Source organism: Tripterygium wilfordii, chromosome 5, assembly GCF_013401445.1.
Source record: "Tripterygium wilfordii isolate XIE 37 chromosome 5, ASM1340144v1, whole genome shotgun sequence".
NCBI classification, from domain to species: Eukaryota; Viridiplantae; Streptophyta; class Magnoliopsida; order Celastrales; family Celastraceae; genus Tripterygium; species Tripterygium wilfordii.
Window position 1 is genome coordinate 3,898,358 of NC_052236.1, and position 14,472 is coordinate 3,912,829.

Sequence of the window (14,472 nt, forward strand, 5' to 3'; positions counted from 1 at the left end):
GTACTTTAGCCTTCGTGCAACGTTTCGTAAGGTAAAGATGCGAATAGACCAAGTTATGTTGGAAATTGCCCGAAAATGTCAAAAGCTCCTCTATGGAGAGAGTTGAGTGTTTCCGAAGCTTCAATGTGGACCGTTGTCCTCTATTTAGTGTTCTTAGAAGTCTAACTTGCTAGTTTCGCCTTCGTGCAACGTTTCGTAAGGTAAAGATGCGAATAGACCAAGTTATGTTGGAAATTGAACAAAAACGTGACAAGCTCGTCTATGGAGAGAGTTCTGAAGCATCAATGTGGACCGTTATCCTCTATTTAGTGTTCTTAGAAGTCTAATTTGCTAGTTTCGCGTTCGTGGAACGTTTTGTAAGGTAAAGATGTGACTAGGCCAAGTTATGTTCGAAAATGCACAAAAACGTGAAAAAGCTCGTCTATGGAGAGAGTTGAGCAATTCCAAAGCATCAATGTGGACCGTTGTACTCTATTTAGTGTTCTTAGAAGACTAACTTGCTAGTTTAGCCTTCATGCAACGTTTCGTATGGTAAACAAGCAAATAGACCAAGTTATGTTCGAAAATGCACAAAAACGTGAAAAGCTCGTCCATGGAGAGGCTTGAGCAATTCCAAGGCATCAATGTGGACCGTTGTACTCTATTTAGTGTTCTTAGAAGTCTAACTTGCTAGTTTTGCCTTCGTGCAACGTTTCGTAAGGTAAAGATGCGAATAGACCAAGTTATGTTGGAAATTACAAAAAAACGTGAAAAGCTCGTCTATCGAGAGAGTTGAGCAATTCCGAAGCATCAATATGGACCATTGTACTCTATTTATTGTTCTTAGAACTTTAACTTGCTAGTTTAGCCTTCGTGCAACGTTTCGTATGGTAAAGAAGCGAATAGACCAAGTTATGTTGGAAATTGCGCAAAAACGTGAAATGCTCATCTATGATGAGAGTTGAGCAATTCCGAAGCATCAATGTGGACCTTTGTACTCTATTTATTGTTCTTAGAAGTCTAACTTGCTAGTTTAGCCTTCGTGCAACGTTTCGTAAGGTAAAGATGCGAATAGACCAAGTTATGTTGGAAATTGCACAAAACGTAAAAAGCTCGTCTATGAAGAGAGTTGAGCGATTCCGAAGCATCAATGTGGACCGTTGTCCTCTATTTAGTGTTCTTAGTAGTCTAACTTGCTAGTTTCGCCTTCGTGCAACGTTTCATAAGTTAAAGATTCGAATAGACCGAGTTATGTTGGCAATTGCACAAAAATGTGAAAAGCTCATCTATGGAGAGAGTTGAGCAATTCCAATGCATCAATGTGGACCGTTGTACTCTATTTAGTGTTCTTAGAAGTGTAGCACGCAAGTTTAGCCTTCGTTCAATGTTTCGTAGGGTAAAGATGTGAATAGACCAAGTTATGTTTGAAATTGCACAAAAAGGTGAAAAGCTCGTCTATGGTTAGAGTTTAGCAATTCCGAATCGTCAATGTCGACCGTTGTCCTCCATTTAGTGTTCGTAGAAGTCTAACTTGCTAGTTTAGCCTTCGTACAACGTTTCGTATGGTAAAGATGCGCATAGACCAAGTTATGTTGGAAATTACGCATAAAGGTGAAATGCTCGTCTATGGAGAGAGTTGAGCAATTCCAAAGCATCAAGGTGGACCGTTGTACTCTATTTAGTGTTCTTAGAAGTCTAACTTGCTAGTTTAGCCTTCGTGCAACGTTAGGTAAGGTAAAGATGCGAATAGACCAAGTTATGTTGGAAATTCCACAAAAACGTGAAAAGCTCATCTATGGAGAGAGTTGAGCAATTCCGAAGCATCAATGTGGACCGTTGTCCTCTATTAAGTGTTCTTAGAAGTCTAACATGCTAGTTTAGCCTTCGTGCAACGTCTCGTATGGTAAAGAAGCGAATAGACCAAGTTATGTTGGAAATTGCGCAAAAACGTGAAATGCTCGTCTATGGAGAGAGTTGAGCAATTCCTAAGCATCAATGTGGACCTTTGTACTCTATTTATTGTTCTTAGAAGTCTAACTTGCTTGTTTAACCTTCGTGCAACATTTCGTAAGGTAAAGATGCGAATAGACCAAGTTATGTTGGAAATTGCGCAAAAACGTGAAATGCTCATCTATGATGAGAGTTGAGCAATTCCGAAGCATCAATGTGGACCTTTGTACTCTATTTATTGTTCTTAGAAGTCTAACTTGCTAGTTTAGCCTTCGTGCAACGTTTCGTAAGGTAAAGATGCGAATAGACCAAGTTATGTTGGAAATTGCACAAAACGTAAAAAGCTCGTCTATGAAGAGAGTTGAGCGATTCCGAAGCATCAATGTGGACCGTTGTCCTCTATTTAGTGTTCTTAGTAGTCTAACTTGCTAGTTTCGCCTTCGTGCAACGTTTCATAAGTTAAAGATTCGAATAGACCGAGTTATGTTGGCAATTGCACAAAAATGTGAAAAGCTCATCTATGGAGAGAGTTGAGCAATTCCAATGCATCAATGTGGACCGTTGTACTCTATTTAGTGTTCTTAGAAGTGTAGCACGCAAGTTTAGCCTTCGTTCAATGTTTCGTAGGGTAAAGATGTGAATAGACCAAGTTATGTTTGAAATTGCACAAAAAGGTGAAAAGCTCGTCTATGGTTAGAGTTTAGCAATTCCGAATCGTCAATGTCGACCGTTGTCCTCCATTTAGTGTTCGTAGAAGTCTAACTTGCTAGTTTAGCCTTCGTGCAACGTTTCGTATGGTAAAGATGCGCATAGACCAAGTTATGTTGGAAATTACGCATAAAGGTGAAATGCTCGTCTATGGAGAGAGTTGAGCAATTCCAAAGCATCAAGGTGGACCATTGTACTCTATTTAGTGTTCTTAGAAGTCTAACTTGCTAGTTTAGCGTTCGTGCAACGTTTCGTATGGTAAAGAAGCGAATAGACCAAGTTATGTTGGAAATTGCGCAAAAACGTGAAATGCTCGTCTATGGAGAGAGCTCAGCAATTCCGAAGCATCAATGTGGACCGTTGTCCTCTATTAAGTGTTCTTAGAAGTCTAACATGCTAGTTTAGCCTTCGTGCAACGTCTCGTATGGTAAAGAAGCGAATAGACCAAGTTATGTTGGAAATTACGCATAAAGGTGAAATGCTCGTCTATGGAGAGAGTTGAGCAATTCCAAAGCATCAAGGTGGACCGTTGTACTCTATTTAGTGTTCTTAGAAGTGTAGCACGCAAGTTTAGCCTTCGTTCAATGTTTCGTAGGGTAAAGATGTGAATAGACCAAGTTATGTTTGAAATTGCACAAAAAGGTGAAAAGCTCGTCTATGGTTAGAGTTTAGCAATTCCGAATCGTCAATGTCGACCGTTGTCCTCCATTTAGTGTTCGTAGAAGTCTAACTTGCTAGTTTAGCCTTCGTGCAACGTTTCGTATGGTAAAGATGCGCATAGACCAAGTTATGTTGGAAATTACGCATAAAGGTGAAATGCTCGTCTATGGAGAGAGTTGAGCAATTCCAAAGCATCAAGGTGGACCGTTGTACTCTATTTAGTGTTCTTAGAAGTCTAACTTGCTAGTTTAGCCTTCGTGCAACGTTAGGTAAGGTAAAGATGCGAATAGACCAAGTTATGTTGGAAATTCCACAAAAACGTGAAAAGCTCATCTATGGAGAGAGTTGAGCAATTCCGAAGCATCAATGTGGACCGTTGTCCTCTATTAAGTGTTCTTAGAAGTCTAACATGCTAGTTTAGCCTTCGTGCAACGTCTCGTATGGTAAAGAAGCGAATAGACCAAGTTATGTTGGAAATTGCGCAAAAACGTGAAATGCTCGTCTATGGAGAGAGTTGAGCAATTCCTAAGCATCAATGTGGACCTTTGTACTCTATTTATTGTTCTTAGAAGTCTAACTTGCTTGTTTAGCCTTCGTGCAACATTTCGTAAGGTAAAGATGCGAATAGACCAAGTTATGTTGGAAATTGCACAAAAACGTAAAAAGCTCGTCTATGAAGAGAGTTGAGCAATTCCGAAGCATCAATGTGGACCGTTGTCCTCCATTTAGTGTTTTTAGAAGTCTAACTTGCTAGTTTAGCCTTCCTGCAACGTTTGGTAAGGTAAAGATGCGAATAGACCAAGTTATGTTGGGAATTGCACAAAACGTAAAATGCTCGTCTATGGAGCGAGTTGAGATATTCCAAAGCATCAATGTGGACCGTTGTACACTATTTAGTGTTCTTAGAAGTCTAACTTGCTAGTTTAGCCTTCGTGCAACGTTTCATGTGGTAAAGAGGCGAATAGACCAAGATATGTTCGAAAATGCACAAAAACGCGAAAAGGTCGTCTATGGAGAGAGTTGAGCAATTCCAAAGCATCAATGTGGAACGTTGCACTCTATTTAGTGTTCTTAGAAGTCTAACTTGCTAGTTTAGCCTTCGTGCAACATTTCGTAAGGTAAAGATGCGAATAGACCAAGTTATGTTGGAAATTGCACAAAAAGGTGAAAAGCTCGTCTATGGAGAGAGTTGAGCAATTCCAAAGCATCAATGTGGACCGTTGTCCTCTATTAAGTGTTCTTAGAAGTCTAACTTGCTAGTTTAGCCTTCGTGCAACGTCTCGTATGGTAAAGAAGCGAATAGACCAAGTTATGTTGGAAATTTCGCAAAAACGTGAAATGCTCGTCCATGGAGAGAGTTGAGCAATTCCTAAGCATCAATGTGGACCTTTGTACTCTATTTATTGTTCTTAGAAGTCTAACTTGCTTATTTAGCCTTCGTGCAACATTTCGTAAGGTAAATATGCGAATAGACCAAGTTATGTTGGAAATTGCACAAAAACGTAAAAAGCTCGTCTATGGAGAGAGTTGAGCAATTCCGAAGCATCAATGTGGACCATTGTCCTCCGTGTAGTGTTTTTAGAAGTCTAACTTGCTAGTTTAGCCTTCCTGCAACGTTTGGTAAGGTAAAGATGCGAATAGACCAAGTTATGTTGGGAATTGCGCAAAAACGTAAAATGCTCGTCTATAGAGCGAGTTGAGGTATTCCAAAGCATCAATGTGGACCGTTGTACACTATTTAGTGTTCTTAGAAGTCTAACTTGCTAGTTTAGCCTTCGTGCAACGTTTCGTGTGGTAAAGAGGCGAATAGACCAAGTTATGTTCGAAAATGCACAAAAACGCGAAAAGCTCGTCTATGGAGAGAGTTGAGCAATTCCAAAGCATCAATGTGGACCGTTGCACTCTATTTAGTGTTCTTAGAAGTCTAACTTGCTAGTTTAGCCTTCTTGCAACATTTCGTAAGGTAAAGATGCGAATATACCAAGTTATGTTGGAAAATTGCACAAATAGGTGAAAAGCTCGTCTATGGAGAGAGTTGAGCAATTCCGAAGCATCAATGTGGACTGTTGTCCTCTATTTAATGTTCTTAGAAGTCTAACTTGCTAGTACAGCGTTCGTGCAACGTTCCGTATGGTAAAGATGCGAATAGACCAAGTTATGTTGGAAATTGTACAAAAACGTGAAAAGCTCGTCTATGGAGAGAGTTGAGCAATTCCAAAGAATCAATGTGGACCGTTGTACTCTATTTAGTGTTCTTAGAAGTGTAACTTGCTATTTTAGCCTTCGTGCAACATTTCATAAGGTAAAGATGCGAATAGACCAAGTTATGTTGGAAATTGCACAAAAACATGAAAAGCTCATCTATGGATAGAGTTGAGCAATTACTAAGCATCAATGTGGACCTTTGTACTCTATTTAGTGTTCTTAGAAGTCTAACTTGCTAGTTTCGCCTTCGTGCAACGTTTCGTAAGGTAAAGATGCGAATAGACAAAGTTATGTTGGAAATTACACAAAAACGTGAAAAGCTCGTCTATGGAGAGAGTTGAGCAATTCCAAAGCATCAATGTGGACCGTTGTACTCTATTTAGTGTTCTTAGAAGTCTAACTTGATAGTTTAGCCTTCGTGCAACATTTCGTAAGGTAAAGATGCGAATAGACCAAGTTATGTAGGAAATTGCACAAAAACGTTAAAAGCTCGTCTATGTAGAGATTTGAGCAATTCCGAAGCATCAATGTGGACCGTTGTCCTCTATTTGGTGTTCCTAGAAGTCTAACCTGCTAGTATAGCGTTCGTGCAACGTTTCATATGGTAAAGATGCGAATAGACCAAGTTATGTTGGAAATTGCGCAAAAACGTGAAATGCTCGTCTATGGAGCGAGTTGAGCAATTCCGAAGCATCAATGTGGACCGTTGTACTCTACTTAGTGTTCTTAGAAGTCTAACTTGCTAGTATAGCGTTCGTGCAACGCCTCATATGGTAAAGCTGCGAATATACCAAGTTATGTTGGAAATCGCACAAAAACGTGAAATGCTAGTCTATGGAGAGAGTTGAGCAATTCCAAAGCATTAATGTGGACCGTTGTACTCTATTTAGTGTTCTTAGAAGTCTAACTTGCTAGTTTAGCCTTCGTGCAACGTTTCGTAAGGTAAAGATGCAAATTGACCAAGTTATGTTCGAAAATGCACAAAAACGTGAAAAGCTCGTCTATGGAGAGAGTTGAGCAATTCCAAAGCATCAATGTGGACCGTTGTACTCTATTTATTGTTCTTAGAAGTCTAACTTGCTCGTTTAGCCTTCGTGCAACGTTTCGTAAGGTAAAGATGCGGATAGACCAAGTTATGTTGGAAATTGCACAAAAACGTAAAAAGCTCCTCTATGGCGAGAGTTGAGCGATTCCGAAGCATCAATGTGGACCGTTGTCCTATATTTATTGTTCTTAGAAGTCTAACTTGCTAGTTTCGCCTTCGTGCAACTTTTCGTAAGGTAAATATGCGAATAGACCAAGTTATGTTGCAAATTGCGCAAAAACGTGAAAAGCTCATCCATGGAGAGAGTTAAGCAATTCTGAAGTATCAATGTGGACCGTTGTACTCCATTTAGTGTTCTTAGAAGTCTAACTCGCTAGTTTGGCCTTCGTGCAACGTTTCGTAGGGTAAAGATGTGAATAGACCAAGTTATGTTCGAATTGCACAAAAAGGTGAAAAGCTCGCCTATGGATAGAGTTGAGCAATTCCAAAGCATCAATGTCGACCGTTGTCTTCTATTTAGTGTTCTTAGAAGTCTAACTTGCTAGTTTCGCCTTCGTGCAACGTTTCATATGGTAAAGATGCGAATAGACCAAGTTATGTTGGAAATTGCGTGAAAACGTGAAATGCTCGTCTATGCAGAGACTTGAGCAATTCCGAAGCATCAATGTGGACCGTTGTCCGCTATTTACTGTTCTTAGAAGTCTAACTTGCTCGTATAACGTTCGTGCAACGTTTCGTATGGTAAAGATGCGAATAGACCAAGTTATTTTAGAAATTGCGCAAAAACGTGAAATGCTCATCTATGTAGAGAGTTGAGCAATTCCGAAGCATCAATGTGGACCGCTGTACTCTATTTAGTGATCTTAGAAGTCGAACTTGCTAGTTTAAACTTCGTGCAACGTTTCGCAATGTAAAGCTGTCAATAGACCAAGTTCTGTTTGAAATTGCACAAAAAGGTGAAAAGCTCGTCTATAGAGACAGTTGAGCAATTCCAAAGCATCACTGTGGACCGTTGTACCCTATTTAGTGTTCTTAGAAGTCTAACTTGCTAGTATAGCGTTCATGCAACGCTTCATATGGTAAACCTGCGAATAGACCAAGTTATGTTGGAAATTGCGCAAAAACGTGAAATGCTAGTCTATGGAGAGAGTTGAGCAATTTCAAAGCATTAAGGTGGACCGTTGTACTCTATTTAGTGTTCTTAGAAGTCTAACTTGCTAGTTTAGCCTTCGTGGAATGCTTCGTAAGGTGAAGATGCGAATAGACCAAGTTATGTTGGAAATTGCACAAAAACGTGAAAAGCTCGTCCATGGAGAGAGTTGAGCAATTCCAAAGCATCAATGTGGACCGTTGTACTCTATTTGGAGTTCTTTGAAGTCTAACTTGCTAGTTTAGCCTTCGTGCAACATTTCGTAAGGTAAAGATGCGAATAGATCAAGTTATGTTGGAAATTACACAAAAACGTGATAAGCTCATCTATGGAGAGAGTTGAGCAATTCCGAAGCATCAATGTGGACCGTTTTCCTCTATTTAATGTTCTTAGAAGTCTAACTTGCTAGTTTAGCCTTCGTGCAACGTTTCGTAAGGTAAAGATGCGAATAAACCAAGTTATGTTGGAAATTGCACAAAAACGTGAAAAGCTCGTCTATGGAGAGAGTTGAGCAATTCCAAAGCATCAATGTGGACCGTTGTACTCTATTTAGAGTTCTTAGAAGTCTAACTTGCTAGTTTAGCCTTCGTGCAACATTTCGTAAGGTAAAGATGCGAATAGATCAAGTTATGTTGGAAATTACACATAAACGTGATAAGCTCGTCTATGGAGAGAGTTGAGCAATTCCGAAGCATCAATGTGGACCGTTGTACTCTATTTAGTGTTCTTAGAAGTCTAACTTGCTAGTTTAGCCTTCGTGGAATGTTTCGTAAGGTGAAGATGCGAATAGACCAAGTTATGTTGGAAATTGCACAAAAACGTGAAAAGCTCGTCTATGGAGAGAGTTGAGCAATTCCAAAGCATCAATGTGGACCGTTGTACTCTATTTAGTGTTCTTAGAAGTCTAACTTGCTAGTTTAGCCTTCGTGCAATGTTTCGTAAGGTGAAGATGCGAATAGACCAAGTTATGTTGGAAATTGCACAAAAACGTGAAAAGCTCGTCTATGGAGAGAGTTGAGCAATTCCAAAGCATGAATGTGGACCGTTGTACTCTATTTAGTGTTCTTAGAAGTCTAACTTGCTAGTTTAGCATTCGTGGAATGCTTCGTAAGGTGAAGATGCGAATAGACCAAGTTATGTTGGAAATTGCACAAAAACGTGAAAAGCTCGTCTATGGAGAGAGTTGACCAATTCCAAAGCATCAATGTGGACCATTGTACTCTATTTAGAGTTCTTAGAAGTCTAACTTGCTAGTTTAGCCTTCGTGCAACATTTCGTAAGGTAAAGATGCGAATAGATCAAGTTATGTTGGAAATTACACAAAAACGTGATAAGCTCGTCTATGGAGAGAGTTGAGCAATTCCGAAGCATCAATGTGGACCGTTGTACTCTATTTAGTGTTCTTTGAAGTCTAACTTGCTAGTTTAGCCTTCGTGGAATGTTTCGTAAGGTGAAGATGCGAATAGACCAAGTTATGTTGGAAATTGCACAAAAACGTGAAAAGCTCGTCTATGGAGAGAGTTGAGCAATTCCAAAGTATCAATGTGGACCGTTATACTCTATTTAGAGTTCTTAGAAGTCTAACTTGCTAGTTTAGCCTTCGTGCAACATTTCGTAAGGTAAAGATGCGAATAGATCAAGTTATGTTGGAAATTACACAAAAACGTGATAAGCTCGTCTATGGAGAGAGTTGAGCAATTCCGAAGCATCAATGTGGACCGTTTTCCTCTATTTAATGTTCTTAGAAGTCTAACTTGCTAGTTTAGCCTTCGTGCAACGTTTCGTAAGGTAAAAATGCGAATAAACCAAGTTATGTTGGAAATTGCACAAAAACGTGAAAAGCTCGTCTATGGAGAGAGTTGAGCAATTCCAAAGCATCAAGGTGGACCGTTGTACTCTATTTAGTGTTCTTAGAAGTCTAACTTGCTAGTTTAGCCTTCGTGCAACGTTTCGTAAGGTAAAGATGCGAATAGACCAAGTTATGTTGGAAATTGCACAAAAACGTGAAAAGCTCGTCTATGGAGAGAGTTGAGCAATTCCAAAGCATCAATGTGGACCGTTGTACTCTATTTAGTGTTCTTAGAAGTCTAACTTGCTAGTTTAGCCTTCGTGCAACATTTCGTAAGGTAAAGATGCGAATAGACCAAGTTATGTTGGAAATTACACAAAAACGTGATAAGCTCGTCTATGGAGAGAGTTGAGCAATTCCGAAGCATCAATGTGGACCGTTTTCCTCTATTTAATGTTCTTAGAAGTCTAACTTGCTAGTTTATCCTTCGTGCAACGTTTCGTAAGGTAAAAATGCGAATAAACCAAGTTATGTTGGAAATTGCACAAAAACGTGAAAAGCTCGTCTATGGAGAGAGTTGAGCAATTCCAAAGCATCAAGGTGGACCGTTGTACTCTATTTAGTGTTCTTAGAAGTCTAACTTGCTAGTTTAGCCTTCGTGCAACGTTTCGTAAGGTAAACGTGCGAATAGACCAAGTTATGTTGGAAATTGCACAAAAACGTGAAAAGCTCGTCTATGGAGGGAGTTGAGCCATTCCAAAGCATCAATGTGGACCGTTGTACTCTATTTAGTGTTCTTAGAAGTCTAACTTGCTAGTTTAGCCTTCGTGTAACATTTTGTAAGGTAAAGATGCGAATAGACCAAGTTATGTTGGAAATTACACAAAAACGTGAAAAGCTCGTCTATGGAGAGAGTTGAGCAATTCCGAAGCATCAATGTGGACCGTTGTACTCTATTTAGTGTTCTTGTAAGTCTAACTTGCTAGTATAGCGTTCGTGCAACGTTTCGTCTGGTAAAGGTGCAAATAGACCAAGCTATGTTGGAAATTGCGCAACAACGTGAAACGCTCGTCTATGGAGAGAGTTGAGCATTTCCAAAGCATCAATGTGGACCGTTGTACTCTATTTATTGTTCTTAGAAGTCTAACTTCCTATTTTAGCCTTCGTGCAACGTTCCGTAAGGTAAAGACGCGAATAGACCAAATTATGTTGGAAATTGCACAAAAAAGTAAAAAGCTCGTCCATGGAGAGAGTTGAGCGATTCCGAAGCATCAATGTGGACCTTTATCCTCTATTTAGTGTTCTTAGAAGTCTAACTTGCTAGTTTCGCCTTCGTGCAACGTTTCGTAAGGTAAAGATGCGAATAGACCAAGTTATGTTGAAAATTGTACAAAAACGTGAAAAGCTGGTCTATGGAGAGAGTTGAGCAATTCCAAAGCATCAATGTGGACCGTTGTACTCTATTTAGTGTCCTTAGAAGTCTAACTTGCTAGTTTAGCCTTCGTGCAACGTTTCGTAAGGTAAAGATGCGAATAGACCAAGTTATGTAGGAAATTGCACAAAAACGTTAAAAGCTTGTCTATGTAGATATTTGAGCAATTCCGAAGCATCAATGTGGACCGTTGTCCTCTATTTGGTGTTCCTAGAAGTCTAACTTGCTAGTATAGCGTTCGTGCAACGTTTCATATGGTAAAGATGCGAATAGACCAAGTTATGTTGGAAATTGCGCAAAAACGTGAAATGCTCGTCTATGGAGCGAGTTGAGCAATTCCGAAGCATCAATGTGGACCGTTGTACTCTACTTAGTGTTCTTAGAAGTCTAACTTGCTAGTATAGCGTTCGTGCAACGCCTCATATGGTAAAGCTGCGAATATACCAAGTTATGTTGGAAATCGCACAAAAACGTGAAATGCTAGTCTATGGGGAGAGTTGACCAATTCCAAAGCATTAATGTGGACCGTTGTACTCTATTTAGTGTTCTTAGAAGTCTAACTTGCTAGTTTAGCCTTCGTGCAACGTTTCGTAAGGTAAAGATGCAAATTGACCAAGTTATGTTCGAAATTGCACAAAAACGTGAAAAGCTCGTCTGTGAAGAGAGTTGAGCAATTCCAAAGCATCACTGTGGACCGTTGTACTCTATTTAGTGTTCTTAGAAGTCTAACTTGCTAGTATAGCGTTCGTGCAACGCTTCATATAGTAAAGCTGCGAATAGACCAAGTTATGTTGGAAATTGCGCAAAAACGTGAAATGCTAGTCTATGGTGAGAGTTGAGCAATTTCAAAGCATCAAGGTGGACCGTTGTACTCTATTTCGTTTTCTTAGAAGTCTAACACCCTAGTTTAGCCTTCGTGGAACCTTTCGTTTGGTAAACAAGCGAGTAGACCAAGTTATGTTCGAAAATGCACAAAAACGTGAAAAGCTCATCTATGGAGAGAGTTGAGCAATTCCAAAGCATCAATGTGGACCGTTGTACTCTATTTATTGTTCTTAGAAGTCTAACTTGCTAGTTTAGCCTTCGTGCAACGTTTCGTAAGGTAAAGATGCGGATAGACCAAGTTATGTTGGAAATTGCACAAAAACGTAAAAAGCTCCTCTATGGCGAGAGTTGAGCGATTCCGAAGCATCAATGTGGACCGTTGTCCTATATTTATTGTTCTTAGAAGTCTAACTTGCTAGTTTCGCCTTCGTGCAACTTTTCGTAAGGTAAATATGCGAATAGACCAAGTTATGTTGCAAATTGCGCAAAAACGTGAAAAGCTCATCCATGGAGAGAGTTAAGCAATTCCGAAGTATCAATGTGGACTGTTGTACTCCATTTAGTGTTCTTAGAAGTCTAACTCGCTAGTTTGGCCTTCGTGCAACGTTTCGTAGGGTAAAGATGTGAATAGACCAAGTTATGTTCGAATTGCACAAAAAGGTGAAAAGCTCGCCTATGGATAGAGTTGAGCAATTGCAAAGCATCAATGTCGACCGTTGTCCTCTATTTAGTGTTCTTAGAAGTCTAACTTGCTAGTTTCGCCTTCGTGCAACGTTTCATATGGTAAAGATGCGAATAGACCAAGTTATGTTGGAAATTGCGCAAAAACGTGAAATGCTCATCTATGTAGAGAGTTGAGCAATTTCGAAGCATCAATGTGGACCGCTGTACTCTATTTAGTGTTCTTAGAAGTCGAACTTGCTAGTTTAAACTTCGTGCAACGTTTCGCAATGTAAAGCTGTCAATAGACCAAGTTCTGTTTGAAATTGCACAAAAAGGTGAAAAGCTCGTCTATGGAGATAGTTGAGCAATTCCAAAGCATCACTGTGGATCGTTGTACCCTATTTAGTGTTCTTAGAAGTCTAACTTGCTAGTATAGCGTTCGTGCAACGCTTCATATGGTAAACCTGCGAATAGACCAAGTTATGTTGGAAATTGCGCAAAAACGTGAAATGCTAGTCTATGGAGAGAGTTGAGCAATTTCAAAGCATCAAGGTGGACCGTTGAACTCTATTTAGTTTTCTTGGAAGTCTAACACCCTAGTTTAGCCTTCGTGCAACCTTTCGTGTGGTAAAGAAGCGAGTAGACCAAGTTATGTTCGAAAATGCACAATAAGGTGAAAAGCTCGTCTATGGAGAGAGTTAAGCAATTCCAAAGCATCAATGTGGACCTTTGTACTCTATTTATTGTTCTTAGAAGTCTAACTTGCTAGTTTAGCCTTCGTGCAACGTTTCGTAAGGTAAAGATGCGGATAGACCAAGTTATGTTGGAAATTGCACAAAAACGTAAAAAGCTCGTCTATGGAGAGAGTTGAGCAATTCCGAAGCATCAATGTGGACCGTTGTACTCTATTTAGTGTTCTTAGAAGTCTAACACGCTAGTTTCGCCTTCGTGCAACGTTTAGTAGGGTACAGATGTGAATAGACCAAGTTATGTTCGAATTGCACAAAAAGGTGAAAAGCTCGCCTATGGATAGAGTTGAGCAATTCCAAAGCATCAATGTCGACCGTTGTCCTCTATTTAGTGTTCTTTGAAGTCTAACTTGCAAGTTTCGCCTTCGTGCAACGTTTCATATGGCAAAGATGCGAATAGACCAAGTTATGTTGGAAACTGCGTGAAAACGTGAAATGCTCGTCTATGGAGAGAGTTGAGCAATTCCGAAGCATCAATGTGGACCGTTGTCCGCTATTTAGTGTTCTTAGAAGTCTAACTTGCTCATATAGCGTTCGTGCAACGTTTCGTATAGTGAAGATGCGAATAGACCAAGTTATGTTGGAAATTGCGCACAAACGTGAAATGCTCATCTATGGAGAGAGTTGAGCAATTCCGAAGCATTAATGTGGACCGCTGTACTCTATTTAGTGTTCTTGGAAGTCCAACTTGCTAGTTTAGCCTTCGTGCAACGTTTCGCAAGGTAAAGATGTCAATAGACCAAGTTATGTTTGAAGTTGCACAAAAAGGTGAAAAGCTTGTCTATGGAGACAGTTGAGCAATTCCGAATCATCAATGTCGACCGTTGTTCTCTATTTAGTGTTCTTAGAAGTCTAACTTGCTAGTTTAGCCTTCGTGCAACGTTTCATATGGTGAAGATGCGAATTGACCAAGTTATGTTGGAAATTGCGCAAAAACGTGAAATGCTCGTCTATGGAGAGAGTTGAGCAATTTCAAAGCATCAATGTGGACCGTTGAACTCTATTTCATGTTCTTAGAAGTCTATCTTGCTAGTTTAGCCTTCGTGCAACGTCTCGTGTGGTAAAGAACCGAATAGACCAAGTTATATTCGAAAATGCACAAAAACGTGAAAAGCTCGTCTATGGAGAGAGTTGAGCAATTCCAAAGCATCAATGTGGACCGTTGTACTCAATTTAGTGTTCTTAGATGTCTAACTTGCTAGTTTAGCCTTCGTGCAACGTTTCGTATGGTAAATAAATGAATAGACCATGTTATGTTGGAAATTGCGCAAAAACGCGAAATGCTCGTCTATGGAGAGATTTGAGCAATTCCGAAGC